The sequence below is a fragment of the Delphinus delphis genome, chromosome 1 (genome assembly GCF_949987515.2).
Source record: "Delphinus delphis chromosome 1, mDelDel1.2, whole genome shotgun sequence".
NCBI lineage: Eukaryota > Metazoa > Chordata > Mammalia > Artiodactyla > Delphinidae > Delphinus > Delphinus delphis.
This window is the reverse complement of record NC_082683.1, coordinates 98,736,960-98,753,946: the sequence shown is the minus strand read 5'-3', so window position 1 is coordinate 98,753,946 and position 16,987 is coordinate 98,736,960. Positions and strand designations below refer to the sequence as shown.

The following is a 16,987-nucleotide window of genomic DNA, read 5'->3' as shown; positions in this document are numbered from 1 at the left end:
ACAACAGAGTACTTGATAAAACAAAATGAAGTTCATGTTCCTTATATTAAAAGATGTGGGACTTCCCTGGTGGCGCAGTGGTTAAGAATCCGTCTGCCAATGCAGGGGACACGGGTTCAAGCCCTGGTCCGGGAAGATCCCACATGCCGTGGAGCAACTAAGCCCGTGTGCCACAGCTACTGAGCCCGCTTGCCTAGACCCCGTGGTCTGCAAATTCTTTGGCTTTTTCTTCATTATTGCAAGATGGCAGCTGCAGCTCCAAAAATTCACATCCAGGTTCTAGGCAGGAAAAAGGATGCTACGGGCAGCAAACGTCCCTCATTGAAGAAAGCGAAAGTTTTCCCAAAATCACCCAGCAGATTTCTGCTCATGACTCACTGATCATAACTGGGTCACAAGGCTACCCTTACCCTCAAGCAAGGCAGGAGAGCCAAGTATTTTGCTCTACCAGACTCTCCAGTTGAGTTAGGCTGGGAAGAAGGGGGTTGAGAATGGGGATTAGGTTAGCCAATCAATGCGATCTGCCATAAATGTAATGCTCTGATTGGAAAGGCCTGGCTTAGAAGTCCACTTCTGGAGCTGGTGTGGACTCTTCTCCCCCCAGGAACAATGAACTGAGCATGATAGAGGAAAACTAGGTGCTATAATATAAAAGGAGGATTGGATGCTAGTCAGGCAAGAATAAAAGCTGTCCATTACATATGTTTAAGGCCAACTTGTGACCTGGCCTCCTCAGAAGTGCACAGTATCTATCACCAGATATAAGAAAGCAAAAGTTACATGTATTTACCTCAGCATTATCTTAGGTGATGTATCACTTTCTTTTCGATTCTAAAAGGTGAAGTAATAATAGCTACAATTACATGAGCACCTCCAACTTATTTAGTAACAGTTCAATTAAAAACTTCCTCCTTCTTTCTTCCCTCCCTCACTCAGAGCATCTGTTGGTGTGTTAAGGAATATCTGTTTTACTTAGGAGACTGTATTCAGATTAAGTAATGTATTCTGAGCATTAGTGTCAGGTGCTTCCACGTGGATTATTTTATGAAGTTTTTACCACAACAATCCATTTACTGATGAGGAAAACTGAGGTTAGTTGACGTGTTCAAGGTCTTGTGATCCATACGTTCCAAGCTAAGTGTTTTCTTACTCCAAAAATAGTATTCTTCTTGCCATACCACAACTGCAGCACAACTTCTCAGAACAGACTGGGTCCACGCCAATGAAATCAGGTCACCGGGGCAGTTTTTGAATATTCCAGAAACTTTTTTTTCCTCCATGTAGAAGTGAATGAAGTGCCAATCACTCCTGGACTGAAGGTCCTGAGCCTCTTCAAGAGGCAATCCTCTACCTTAATTTAAGCATGGTTATTTAGGATGCCTTGCATGGGTTTTGTGACTTTTTCTAGCTGGATTCTCCAAGGGGTTCCAACCAGCCTAGTGCCCTGAAGCAAAAAAAAGTCTACCCAAGCACTGGCTCCCCTGGCTTCTGACAATCCTCAGGGTGGTGGTACCCTCCATTATTCACAGAGAAGCAGAATTAGCTTCCTGCCACCACTGCAGACAGTATTGAGCAGCGTGTTCCCAGGGAGGGATTAGAAAAACTAACCTGTCAAGCCTGCTGGGCCTGGCTGCCAGAGACCTCCTTTGATTCCTAAGTGTGGCATTCTAGGGCGGGGGTACGAGTGCATGTTCCTAATTCCTCCCTTGGCAGAAACTTAGCTCTTTGAATAGAGATTCATCTCCCATTGCTGTGCACTTAATATGAACTTTTTCTTAATGTGTGGTTGACTAGGTAGATTGTAGCTCCTTTTTAAAAATCCAGGTTGTAAAATCATACACATGAGTAGATAACATAGCACACTCAATAAATGTATAAGGTTCATCTTTTTGGAACAAATTTTCTTCACATTGCAATGATAAGTTGTACGGTAACCAGTGAACACTTATAGACACTTCTAGCATTTATTGTTAGTTGGGGTAAGTTATGCCCAACTATTACATATATGAAAAAAACACCTGAACTCTTATTAGATACTATTCTGATTACAATTTAAAAAGAAAAATGTCTAATATACTTCCTTCCAGCTTTAGAATTAATGTCATTGAAGTGTGACCTATATTATAAAATTTAGACCTAATTTCCTAAAATTCCATAAGCTATTTTAAAAATCTGCTATCATTTGTGACTATTATTTTGATCAGTCATCAATCATTTCAGTACTGTGCAAACAAAATAAAATGGAGAAATAAATTATTATGTAATATTCCAGTTTCAAAATTTTCTATTTATAATGATCAAAAATTTGCTCTGGTAAAGTCACTGACCTTAATAAGTTAATATTACAAATTACAACTATAAAATATAGTCATTCAAATTTTCCTGAAAGGAAAAAATACTGTCAACAAATACTGAACTCTAGTTAGTGCTATGTATGCTGAACTATTGAAAGGGAAGTTTATTAATGTTTGCAATTTCCTTTGAAAGACACATGCACACTGATATTCACTGCAGTACTATTTACGATAGCCGAGATATGGAAGCAACCAAAATGTCCATCAACAGATGAATTAACAAGAAGACACACACACACACACACACACACACACACACACACACACACACGAATATTACTCAGCCAGAAAAAAAAAAAAGAAATCTTGCCACTTGCAACAACATGGATGGATACAGAGGGTATTACACTATGTGAAATAAGTCAGACAGACAGACAAAGACAAATACTGTATGTTGTCACTTATATGTGAAATCTAAAAATTGAAACAAGTGAATGAATATAACAAAAGAGAAACAGACTCACAGGTACAGAGATCAAACTAGTTGTTACCACTGGGGAGAGTGAAGGGGGTGGGGAGTTATAGGGGTACGGGATTAAGAGGTACAAACTACTATGTATAAAGTGAATAATCTACAAGGATATATTGTACAGCACAGGGAATATAGCCAATATTTTATAATAACCTTAAATGGAGTATAATCTATAAAAATATTGAATCACAGTATCATATACCTGAAACTAAAATACTATTGTACCTCAGCTACATTTCAACTTTAAAAAAGAATACAGGGCTTCCCTGGTGGCGCAGTGGTTGAGAGTCCGCCTGCCGATGCGGGGGACGCAGGTTCGTGCCCCGGTCCGGGAGGATCCCACATGCCGCGGAGTGGCTGGGCCCGTGAGCCATGGCCGCTGGGCCTGCGCGTCCGTAGCCTGGGCTCCGCAACAGGAGAGGCCACAGCAGTGAGAGACCCGCGTAACACACACACACACACACACAAAAAAAGAATGCATATGATGTCAAATAAGCACATGAAAAGGTACTAAACATCACCAGTCATCAAGAAAATGCAAATTAAAACCACAATAAGGTACCATTTCCTATGCATCAGAATGGCCACAGTAAAAAAAAACTCGAACAATGTTAAATGTTAACAAGAATATGGAGCAACTTGACCTGTAATACGTTGCTGGTAAAATAGTACAAACAGTTTGGAGGACTTAGTGGTTTCTAATGAACTTTTTTTTTTGGCCATGCTGCACGGCATGTGGCGTTCTAGTTCCCTGACCAGGGATGGAACCCACGCCCCCTGCGGTGGAAGCACGGAGTCCTAACCACTGGACTGCCAGGGAAGTCCCCTCTAATGAACTTAAATATACCTTTACCCTATGACCTAATAATTCTACTTTTAGGTATCTACCAAAGAGAGAGAAAAGCATGTGTCTATACAAATAGTCACAGCAGTGTTTGTTATAAAGTTCCCAAACTGGAAACAAACTATAAGTATATAAACAGAAGAATGGGTTTAAAAAATTCTGGTGTAATCCATGAAGGAAATAATTGATAAGCTTTACTTCATTAAAATTAAAAAACTTGGCTCTGAGAAACACAGTTACCAAGAGAATTAGAAGAGAAGCCACAGACTGGGAGAAAATATTTGCAAAAGACACATCTGACAAAGGACTATTAATCAAAATACACAAAGAACTCTGAAAACTGAACAATAAGAAAACCAGATTTTAAAATGGGGCAAAAACCTTAACACCAAAGAAGATATACAAATGGCAAATAATCATATGAAAAGATGCTCCACATCATATATCATCAGGGAAATGCAAATTAAAACCATAAGATACTACTGCACACCTATTAGACTAGCCAAAATCCAGAACACTGACAACCCCAAACACTGGTGAGGAGGTGAAGCAACAGGAACTTTAAAAAATTATTTATTTATTTATTTATTTTTGGCTGCATTGGGCCTTCGTTGCTGTGTGCGGGCTTTCTCTAGTTGCGGCGAGTGTGGGCTACTCTATGTTGTGGTGCGCCTGCTTCCCATTGTGGTGGCTTCTCTTGTTGCAGGGCATGGGCTCTAGGCACGTGGGTTTCAGTAGTTGTGGCATGCAGGCTCAGTAGTCGTGGCTCGTGGGCTCTTGAACGCAGGCTCAGTAGTTGTGGCACATGGCTTAGTTGCTCCGTGGCATGTGGGATCTTCCCAGACCAGGGCTCGAACATGTATCCCCTGCATTGGCAGGCGGATTCTTAACCACTGGGCCACCAGGAAGTCTCGGAACCTTTATTCATTGCTGGTGGGAATGCAAAATGGTACAGCCACTTTGGAAGACAGTTTGGTGGTTCTTTACAAGACAAAATATACTTGTACCAAACAATCAAGCAATCGTGTTCTTTGGTATTTACCCAATAGAATTGAAAACTTATATCCACCTAAAAACCTGCAGAAGGAGGTTCAGAGCAGCTTTCTTCATAATCGCTAAAATTTGGAAGCAACCAAGATGTCCTACAGTAGATGAATGGATACATTAACATAACCCAGAAAGTGAAATATTATTTAGCACTAAAAAGAAATGAACTATCAAGACATGCAAAGACATGCATATTCCTAAGTGAAAGAAGCCAATCTGAAAAGACTACATACTATGTGATTCCAACTATATGAATCATTGGAAAAGGTAAAACTATAGAGACAGTGAAAAGATCAATGGTTGCCAGGGATTTGAAGGGGGAGTTGGGGGGTGGAGAAGATGAATAGACAGAGGACAACGAATTTTTAGGGCAGTGAAAATATTGTGTATGATATTATATAAAGATAGACACATGTCATTATACATTTGTCCAAAATCATAGAATGTACAACACCAGGAATAAACCCTTAGGTAAACTATGAACTTTGGGGATTATGATGTATCAATGTCGGGTCATCCTTGGTAGGAAAATGTACCATTTTGGTGAGTGATGTTGATAATGGGGAAGGCTGTGCATGTATGGGGGCAGCAGGTATATGGAAAATCTTTTCACCTTCCTCTCAATTTTATTGTAAACCTAAAACTGTTCTAAAAAATAAAGTCTTAAAAAAATGTGGTATATTCAGATAATGAAATACTACTCAGAAACTAAAAGGAACATGCTACTGAAATTAGCAGCAACATGGATAATCTTAGAAATATGCTGAGTGAAAGTGTCCAGGTATAAAATAGTACATTACTGTATGATTCCATATATGAAGTCCAGGACAATGCTAAACAAGGCTATGGGGACAGAAATCAGATGTGTGTTTCCTTGGAAAGAGGGGGAACAGACTGGAAAGGGCATGAAGAAACCTCCTGGGGTGACAAAATGTTCTATATCTTTTTTTTTCAGCTGGTGGTTAGAGAGGAATATAAGATTGTCAAAACTCATTAAATTGATCGCTTAAGATCTACACGTGTAATTTTACCTTTATTACCTCAATTTAAAATGGAGAGGGGAGGGGGGCTGGAGGAGAGGAAATGTGATTACTGTGCTCTAGCAGCTCCTACCTCAGCCTCACCTCCACCTTCTCTCTGGTAGCTCCCTAGTTAGGGGATTTGTTTGTTTATTTTTTATTTGGGGGTAGAGGGGAAAGAAGAACAAATGCATGTGTTTTTATTGGATGTGGAGTGTGGCTATGGGAGCAGTACATGTTTATGTGACTGATGATTTCTGTGGAAGCATTGTTTAAAATGGTGTGTATTACTGACACCTGCAAATGAGTGTTTGGAGGAATTTGGTTGTAAGGGTAGGGCTAATGCAATCTTGTCCCAGGAAAACAAATTTTAATTCTCTAAAAGTTTTTCCAAGCAATTTTCAGAGTTGGAATAGCATAAGAATGTTTAGAACTATCCTTAGAGTTTTAATATGAAAAATGTAGCTACATGATAAATGTGATTTTCTAATTTCTTATACAATGTGACAATATCTTCAAATCAACACTTTTTCTTTTGATGAAATAATCACTGCTTCTCAAGAGCACCCAGATAATGATAATATTAAGTTTCATTTCATTTCATTTCATTTCACACATTTCACTTCATTAGCTAGTCTACATGACTTCTATTAGTAAAATATTTTCCTCTTTTAAAGTAAGATGGGAATGTAAGTTAGATTCATTATCCTGTTTCTTCCAGCTATATTTCGCCATTAAAATTTTGCCAAAGTAAGCATAGGTTTGAAGATATTCTTTCATATAACATCCAAATTACCTTATTTTTTTTCTCACAAGCTTCACAACAAGCTGATTTCTCATTTCTTTTTTCATTCTATCCTCTTCAGATGGTAACACCTGCAACAACAACAACGAAAAACAACCATATAAACCTCAAAATTTTCATTTAACTTGCATGCCCCCTAAGTCAAAAGAGTATAAAATACTTAAAGGTTATCTTTTTGGCCCTGTATTATTCCTATTTTCCATCATATATCACAACTTGTTAAGCCTAGCCATAAGCAGTGCATTTTCAGATTATTTACCCAAAACAGCAAAATGATAAAGTGCTCTAACTTGTCTTGGAAAGGAAAGAGACGTGAAGCAAGGTGATGGCCCACCAGGAGGGGCGCTGGCTGAGATGCAGGTCACAGCTGAGCCTGGTGAGAAGCCCTCCTCCAGGGGCCAGCCTGTCGGGATCCCCTTGCTGGAGCAGGAATCCGAGGAGGCGCTAGAGCAGGAATCCGAGGAGGCGCTGGGCCCGAACCAACTGCCAGCCGAGCTGCTCCTAATGGTGCTGAGCCACGTGCCCCAACACATGCTGCTCAGGCACCGCCACCAGGTGTGCAGGCGCTGGCGCGACCTAGTGGACTGCCAGGCCCTGTTGAGCATCCTGCCTCGGAAACACGCCGCCCTGCGGCCCATCGTCAGCCCCTGCCTGCCGCCGCTGCCGACCTCAGGCCCTGCGTCCTGGGCCGCTTCTGCGAGCGCAGACCCATAGGGCGCAACCTCCTCCTGAACCCCAGGGGCCTAGATGGCTTCCCAGAACAGCCTATGCTGAGTGGTGGGGACGGCTGGACAAAGGAGAGAAAATGTAAGGGCATGCCTGCAGCTCCTTGTGATGTCCACTTCCTACCTGCCTACCACCTACCTGGTTATAGGTGGTTTCGAAGAAAGGAAGTTTTGGACCTGGAGAAGGAGGGTTTCTGGCCAGAACTCCTGGATAATGGAAAGATTGGGATTTGTGTCTCTGACTGCTGGATGGAACGAAGAGGCACTAACCGTATATGTATATATCGGCTAATTGTCCAAACTCTAGACGTCAACCAGGCTGTCCTGCGTCATTTCTCTTCGAATCCTTTTTGCATCCGGCGGTGGAGGAGAGTCCCCTTTGAGGCCAGCCATGTGTCCTCCAACCTCAAGAACGGTGTTCACTTTGTGTCTTTTGAACAATGGGTGTCAAACCTGGAGTTAGGGAATGAGCAATATGGAGTCCCTTTTACCAACTCCAGTGTGTTTGCATGGGTCTGTCTGTCCTAGTCGTGGGCTGTCCTTGCAAAACTACCTTACTGTGCCTTCCAGGAGCTGGGCCCATTGGCTGGGCCACCTCAGTAATCAAGGGCTTGTAGCTCCCTGGCATCCTGCGATCTCCTGGGTCCAGTCGAAATTCCTGCTGGGCCCTGTCTTCAGGTTTTGGAAGCTACTAGAAGAAAGTTTCTGCTGCTTTCTAAGGTAGACCCTGTTCTACTGAATGGAAAGCCACGGTTGAGCACAGGGGCCCAGGGAAATGCTGGATCCTGAGAGCTCCACCATCCCCCAGAGGCTCTCTGGTTCAGCCCCGTGCCTTCTGCCCTTGTCTCGTCCTGTTTCTGCTGCAGAGGCTTTATTGGTCCCTTCCAGGAAGCCCTCTTTCACCTCTGAACTAGCAGCTCATCCCTATGGCTGGGAAAATTCCAGCCCCCTTGGGTGGTGAACTTAACCTCATGGGGTTTCAAGCAAGACTGGGACCAGGACTCACAGCAGAAAGTCAAACTAGTGCAAAAAATGTTTGGAGACAGAGGGTTCTGCCCACCCTGTGAACCATGAAGTGGTCCCCTGAGCCCAACTCTGCTCTGAATTGTATGGTGTATAAAGTTATTTTATTTTGAAATTCTTTTCAAACATGGAGCAAATAAATGAGCAATGTATCTGCCAAAAAAAAAAAAAAAAAGAAAGGAAAGGTAAGAAGTCTCTGTAATTAACTAAGTTCCAGTTAACACACTTACGTATTTTAGACTACATTGATGGAATTTATAGTCATGACTAATGTGTAACATTTCAGTGCTTGACAAAAATTCTGGTAGTATTCTAATAGATTAAATTGTATACAGAAAACTTCGTTAATTTGAATTGTATGAAAGGGCGTGCAAGAAAAGAATTTCATTGAATTCATTTATCTTTATTAAATAATAATAAGGAATTTGTCAACTTTACCAGAAAAAGAGGAAGATGAGGAGGATGAGGGGAAGAGAGGAGAAGAGGAGGAAAAGAGGAAGAGAAAGAAGCAAGGGGGAGTAATAAGGAAGGAAAGAGGCAGAAGGAGGAGAAGGACAAGGTATGAGGAGAAAGGGAAAGTAGAAGAGGGAGAAAATAGGGAAGGAAAAGAATTAGAGAGAAAGTGACAAATAGAAAAGATCCACAACAAAAAACCTGAACGAACTTTTAAGTGTGGGAATTTGATGAGGGTACAAATGGTATAAGAAGTTAGGTGACGGGCTTCCCTGGTGGCGCAGTGGTTGAGAGTCCGCCTGCCGATGCAGGGGACACGGGTTCGTGCCCCGGTCCGGGAGGATCCCACATACTGCGGAGCGGCTGGGCCCGTGAGCCATGGCCGCTGAGCCTGCGCGTCCGGAGCCTGTGCTCCACAATGGGAGAGGCCACAACAGTGAGAGGCCCGCGTACCACAAAAAAAAAAAAGAAAGGAAATTCTGACACATGCTACAACATGGATGAACTTTTGAGGACATTATGCTAAGTGAAATAAGCCAGTCCCAAAAAGACAAATACTATTCCATTAATATGAGATACCCTAGAGTCATCAAATTCATAGAGACAGAAAGTAGGATGGTGGTTGAGGGGAGAGGAGAATGGGGAGTTGCTTAGCGGGCATAGTTTCAGTTTTACAAGGTGGAGTTTTGGAAATTGGTTGCACCACAATGTGAATATACTTAACATTAATGAACTATATACCTAAAATAGTTATGAAGGTAAATTCTATGTTTTGTGTATTTTACCACAAATAAAAACAAAAATAAAAAAAGAGAAAAAAATTGATTTCAAAATTTAAAACAAACCACATGAGATACTACTTTATACCCATTAGAATGGCAATATTAATATTAATAATAAAATGGAAAAAACAAGTATTGGAAAATATGAGACAGTTAGAACATACATTGTTTGGTAGTTCTTCAAAAAGTTAAACATAGAGGGACTACCCTGGTGGCGCAGTGGTTAAGAATCTGCCTGCCAACACAGGGGACACGGGTTCAATCCCTGGTCCAGGAAGATCCCACATGCCGCGGAGCAACTAAGCCCATGCGCCACAACTACTAAGCCTGCGCTCTAGAGCCCGTGAGCCACAACTACTGAGCCCGAGTGCCACAACTACTGAAGCCAGTGTGCCTAGAGCTCATGCTCCGCAACAAGCCACTGCAATGAGAAGACGGCGCACCACAAGAGTAGCCCGCACTCGCCACAACTAGAGAAAGCCCGCGCACAGCAACGAAGACCTAACACAGCCAAAAATAAATAAACAAATTTTTTAAAAAAGTGTAAACAACTCAATACCCATCAATTGATGAACAAATAAATACAATGTGATATATCCGTACAACAGAATATTATTCAGCCATAAAAAGGAACTAAGTACTGATACATGCTACAATATGGGTGAACCTTGAAAACACTATGCTAAATGAAAGAAGCCAGAGATGAAAGTTCACATTCCATTTATATAAAATATCCAGAATAGACAAATACATAGAGACAGAAAGTACATTAGCAATTGTCAGGGGATGGGGGGGGATTGGAATCAACTTCTAATTGTTTGGGTTTTTTTGGGGTGTGGGGGGAGATGGAAATATTCTGCAATTAGATAGTGATGATGGTTGCACAACATGGTGAATATACTGAAAACTACTTAAGCTTACACTTTTAAATGGTGGATTTTATGTTATGAGGACTGTATCTCAATAAAACGAAAAGTGAACCTTTTTGATTTCACTGAGTTTGTCAGTGGAAACACAACAAAAACGTATTTTTCTTATTTTCCAGATAAAATATTTGAGCAGTGTATTCAGCACAAATGTCCAAATCTGCATTTACAAATTCCCCACCCCTTTTCCTTTAATGGTGTTTCTCATCCTAGTCCCTAATTTCTCAAGTTAGAACTTGCTTGAAACCTTGAAATCTGAGTTTGCAAATAACTGTAAGGTCCTTCTCTAAGGCAGCCTAGCTTGCATCATCTCCTTCTCAACCTTTAAAACAGAAATGTGAAGTAATGGGGATTTGTATAATAAAATAAAAAGCCACTAGAGGGCACTGTATCCCCTCTGGTTTGCAGTAAAGAAACACTTTATCTTAAAGGTTATGCTTTAGACAGTAAAGTCCAGAAAACTTGTCTATTCACCTGGTCAAACCATTCATTAGCTGAGTGGTTTGAAGAAAGTCTTCCAGCTTCTGGATTTCAGCTTCCACATCTGCATAAGGTTGGGCATTGGTTACATGATTTCCAGGCTTCTGCCAACTCTAAAATTCCTCTTATACTGGCTTAAAACAAGGATGACATCTGGAAAAATAGTAAGAATTGTACCTGCTTTATCATTTCCTCCAGTTCACTCAAACTGTTTCTTCTTCCCACCTTGTCTATTTCTCTATTTCCAGCTAAAATATTAGAGTAACTCTGGACCTTTCCCCCTTAAGCACCCTTTACTGATAATTTATATTAAAAAAAAAAACAAAACAAAAAACCACTCTCAGAGCACTTTCCCAGTTTCACCAATAATTTTCTCTTTTGATTCTCATGACACATCGGGTTTGTAGGTATTATCTCCAATGTTCCTGGTGAGGAAACTGAAGCCTAGAAGAGTTCAGTGAATTGCCCACAGAAACACAGCTAGCAAGTTATAGCACCTGGCCTTCCAACTCCAAAGCCTGTACTCTTCATAAAAATATTCACTGTCAGTAGGAAGATACAAGTTTTGTGAGGCCTGAAGTATACACATTTATGCTGTCTGTATTAGTTTTCCATCATGGCTGTAACAAATTATCACAAAGTTAGTGGCTTAAAACAACATAGATTTAGGGGACTTCCCTGGAGGTGCAGTGGTTAAGACTCCACACTCCCAATGCAGGGGTGTTGGTCCAATCCCTCGTCGGGGAACTAGATCCCACATCCATGCTGCAACTAGGAGTTCACATGCCACAACTAAGGAGCCCACCTGCTGCAACTAAGACCCAACGCAATCAAATAAATAAATATTTTAGAAACAACAACAGCAACCTAGATTTATTATCTTACAGTTTTACAGGTCAGAAGTCCAACACAGGCCTCACTGGGCTAAAATCAAGGTGTCAAGCCTTCTGGAGGCTCTAGAGGAGAGTCTGTTTCTTTGCCCTTCCCAGACTCTAGAGGCCACCTGCATTCCTTGGCTGGTGCCCCCCTTCCTCCATCTTAAAAGCCAGCAACAGCAGGTCAAGTCCTCACACTGCATCACTCTGACCTGTCTGCCTACTCTCTCCCACTTTTACGGACTCTTAATTATATTGGGCCCAGACAATCCAGGATGATCTCCCTATTTTAAGGTCAGCTGACTAGCAAATTTAGTTCCATCTGCAACCCTAAGTCCCCTTTGTCATGTAAATAACGTATTCACAGATTCCAAGGATTAGGACATGGACATCTTGGGGAAGGAGGGTGGCTTCTGACTATCACATTGGCCCTCTTTAAGATATATAAAGTTTAAATTATAAACTTAGACATGATTCTCTTAACACAAAGAAGAAATTTCATTTAATTCATGGAAAATCTTTTTCTCCATTTATTTATTTGGTTTATTTATTGAGGTAAATTCATATAACATAAAGTTAACCATTTTAAAGTATACATTTCAGTGGTATTTAGTACATTCACAATGTTGTACAACCACCAACCAACACCTATATCAAGTTCCAAATCATTTTCATTACCCTAAAAGAAAACTCCGTATCCATTAAAAAGTCATTCTCCCAGCCCCTGGCAACATTAATCTGCTGTCTCTCTAGATTTACCAATTCTGGATATTTAATAAAATGGAATCATACAATTTCTGACCTTTTGTGTCTGGATATTCACAATTTGAGACCCTTTGTGACTGGCTACTCTCACTTAACATCTTTTCGAGGCCCATCCATGTTGTAGCATGTACCAGTACTCCAATCCTTCTGTGACCAAATAATATTCCATTGTACGGCTATATCACATTTGTTTATCCATACATTTAATGATGCACATTGGGTTGTTTCCAACTTTTGGCTATTGTGAATAGTGCTATGAAACTCCTGTACAATTATTTGTTTGAATACCTGTTTTCAATTTTGGGAGTATATACTTAGAATTGCTGGGTCTTGTAATATTATGTTTAACTTTTGAGGAACTGCCAAACTGTTCCACAGTGGCTATACCATTTTATACCCCCATGAGCAATGTGCAAGTTTTCAAATTTCTCCACATTCTTGCCAATACATACTTTCCTTAAAAAATTATTATTATAGCCATCCTAGTGGGTATAGAGTGGTATCTCGTGTTTCTGATTTGCATTTCTCTAATGACTAATAACGTTGAGTACCTTGTCATGTGCTTATTGGTCACTTATACATCGTTTTTGGAAAACACCTATTCAAATCCTTTGCTCATTTTTTAATTGGGTTGTCTTTTTGTTGTTGAGTTGTAAGAGTTCTTTACATATTCTGGACATTAGACCCTGATTTGCAAATATTTTCTCCCATTGTGTAGGTTGTCTTTTCACTTTCTTGATAACATCCTTTGATGCACAAAAGCTTCTCATTTTGATGAAACCCAATTTATCTTTTCCTTTTGTTGCTCTTCTTTTGGTATTGTATCTAAAAATCCATTGCCAAATCCAAGGTCGTTAAGATTTACCCCTCATCTTCTCTTCTAAGAGTTTTATAGTTTAGTTCTTACATTTAGGTTATTGGTTAATCCATTTTGAGTTTATGTTTGTATATGGCATAAGGTAGGGGTGCAACTTCATTCTTTTGCATATGGATATTCACGTGTCCCAGCACCACTTGTTGAAGAGACATTTCTTTTCCCATTGAATGGTCTTGGCATTCTTTTCAAAAATCAGTTGGCCCTAGATTTGTAAGTTTGTTTCTGGATTTTCTATTCTCTTGGTCTATACAGCTATCCCTATGCTAGTACCACACTGTTTTGATCACTGTAGCTTTGTAATAAGTTTTGTAATAAGGAAATGTGAGTCCTCCAACTTTGTTCTTCTTCAATATTGTTTTAAGTATTCAGCATCCTGCACAATTCCATATGAGTTTACCACTTTTGCCAAAAGGGCTATTGCAATTTTAATAGGTATTACATTGAATCTGTAGATCACGCTGGGTAGTATTGCCATCTTAACAATATTAAGTCTTCCAATACGTGAACATGGATGTCTTTCCACTTATTTAGGTCTTCTTTAGTATCTTTCAGCAACGTTTTACAGTTTTCAGTGTGTCTTCCACTTTTGTGTAGTAAGGAATCTGGCCTTGTCTAAAGAGTGGTCTGGCCTTTGTCCCAGCTCCTGGGAGATGACCGCCACATCCTTGCAATTTCCCAAGTGATAGGAGTGTCTCTGTAATTCATAGTGGGTCCCTCAGACCAACTCTGACAGTTTATGCTAATGAGGTGTCTAAGGGTGGGCCCCTTCTCAGTTCAGGCTAATGAAGTGACTCAGGGTAGGGCCAGCAATGTCAGAAAGACCAACAATGTGATTGGAGAGTTAGGGCTTTGTGTCACATGGTAACAGGCCAAACTTCAAGGAGGCAGGTGACTGGAGATTTTAGTTTGATCACATGGACTATGATTCATGCCAAGTAATGAAGCCTCACAAAGCAATAGATACCAGGGCTTGAGTGATATCCCAGGTTGGCAATACTCTTAGAGCACTGTCACACATCATAGCTGAGAGGAGATAACTCCACTCAGGACCTCACCTGGAGAGGACAACCAGAACTGTGAGTTTGGACCCCTCCCAGATTCTGCCCTATGCTACTTTTCCCTTGCTTGATTTCAATGTATCCTTTTTTTCTGTAATAAATGTGACTGTGAATATAATAGCTTTAAGGGTGTTCTGTGAGTCTTTCTAGCAAATTACTGATCCTAAGCAAGGTTATGAGAACCTCCAAATTTGTGGCCAGATGGTGTGAAGTGAGGGTGACCCTGGAGACCCCCAATCTTGCAGACGGTGTCTGAAGTAAGGGCAGTTTTGTGGGCAGTGTTTCTTCAGAAAGTAGAGTTGCCTAAAATCTTTGCAACCTCCTTAGTTAAACCTATCCCTAGGTGTTTTTATTCTTTTGGATGCTATTGTAAATGAAATTATTTCCTTAATTTCCTATTTATTCATTTTTAAAAATACTTATATTTTTAAAAATGAATACTTGCTATATGCTAGGCTCTGTTCCAAGTGCTTCACAAACACTAACTTTATTCCCCTAGCAACCTTAATTAGGTACTTTGTTGGAAACTGGGCAGACCCACTATACTGCTGCTTTACGTGCCTTCTTTGAGAAGTTTCCTGGGAATCTCTTATCTACCTCTTCGCACTGCCATTCCATAGTACAGGTCCTTATAAATTTACACCCGAGCCACAGTGTCCCACTGTCTCCCTAACTCAACTATCTACCATCTACTCTGAATGCTGCTGCCACTAACAATCCTGAAGCACTGCTGATCTAAGTTCTGGCCACTCCAGTGACCTTAAGTGCCTTTCTTCTCTGCATTTACAAAGGTAAAAAACAATTACTGCTCACAAGCAGTACTTGACCATAGATTCTGCAATGTCTTCTACTAACATATTGAACTGCTACTGAAAACTTTGCTGTGAAACAAGCAGAGTGGTTGAGAGGAGGGCGCAAGGCCTGACCCCACAAACCCCACTCCTCCTCAACCTCAGGTTATTCATTTGCAAAACAGAAACTATAAGGCCTACTCTTAAGTGTTGTGGGAATTAAGTGTGTGTGTGAGACAAAAGGTGGAGTGGTAGGACAGGTCCTGGCATGGCAAATGCTCAAGAAATGTGGGCTGATTTGTATCTCAGTTGCCCCCAAAGAACTTGTAAATTCTTTGAAGGCAAGGGCCTTGACATACTTTTTTGGTATTTCTCAAATCAAGATTATTTAATCACTTTAACAGATACACTTTGGTATCTGGACTTGCTCAAGAACCATGGCTCTTATGACAAAAACCAGGCTCTGAAGTCTGACTTCAAATGTTGGCCACTACTAGGTCAGTGGCCTCTGTAAAGTTACCCAACCCCTCTGAACCTCAGGTCCTTTATTTGTAAATTGTCAATAGTACCTACTCCACAGGCTCATGAGGATTCAGGTGAAGTGTTTAGTATATAATCAATCCCCCCAAAACTGCCAGCCATAATTACACCCTGTCCCAAACATTGTGTCCACAAAAATTTGGCCTATCTGCAATCTTCATTTCTCCATCTTTCACACACACACACACACACACACGCACACGCACACACACACGCACACACACCCTCACCCTCTTGGACCAATCTTTCCATTCTCTTACACGCTCTTCTTTCCCGACTTCTGTGTACCTCAAAGACCATGGAAATCTCCTAAATGAGGTCGCTTCTACTACTGTTGCCATTTTAGGGAGCAGGAAACAGGCCCTGAGGGTTTGAGTGACTTCCCCGAGGTCACAGAACTCAAGCAGCGAGCCCACAGCCCACGCTCTTAACCTCTAGCCCTCGGCCTCTTCCCGGGTCGGAGGTGCACCCGCGTCCACTCAAACCCCGCCCAGTCTCCCACTTCCAGCCACTTCCCCGCTCTTCCGCGCGCCCATCTCCCCCCACACCTGAGTCAGGAGCCGGGGAACACGCCCCATCCGTCCTTAGCGGTTTCCCCTTTTCTCTGCCAGAGACTGAGGGTGAGGCCGACATTGGCGTCCCGCACGCGTGGTGGTGGCCGCGCCGTTGCGGGGGAATACCCAGCGGGACCGGGAGCCGACGACGGCGGCCGAGGGGGAACCACACCGAAGTCAGCGCTGTGAGGGCGGGCGGAGGGGGCGGGGCCCGTAGGGCCAACTCCGCCCCCTGCGTGCATGCTCCGGCCCCCGCGGCGTGGTATAAGGCGGCGGCGCCCACCCCTCCCCACAGTGTCTGGCGAACTCCCGGGGCGTGAGGGGCGCCAGGCGCGGAGAGGAGCTCCGCCCCGAGCCGCCCCGTCACGTCACGCTCACGCGGCGCCGCGACCCGCGCACAACGGTTAGCTGGGTAACGGCGGGTGGCGCGCTGGGAGTCCTGGCTGCTTGGGCGGGGTGGGAGGGAGCCTCGGGGAACGGAGAGCTTGGTTTCCTGGGGACGGGGGGCGGCCCTCGAGGGCTTCGTGGCTGCAGCTCCGCGGAGCAGGGAGGGGTTGGTGAAGGAGGCGAGGACAGGTGTCCCAGCCAAGTCTCCCG

At 42.2% G+C, this 16,987-nt stretch overlaps 1 long non-coding RNA gene across 1 annotated transcript; it reads right to left on the bottom strand.

Annotated features, from left to right (window-relative positions):
• Positions 1-3,919: 3,919 nt before the first annotated feature.
• LOC132435285 (uncharacterized) lies at positions 3,920-16,691 on the bottom strand. Its single transcript, XR_009521511.1, has 3 exons — positions 16,385-16,691; positions 6,533-6,612; positions 3,920-4,600 (listed from the first exon to the last, which is right to left on the bottom strand). It is a non-coding gene; the product is annotated as an uncharacterized lncRNA (long non-coding RNA).
• Positions 16,692-16,987: the final 296 nt, after the last annotated feature.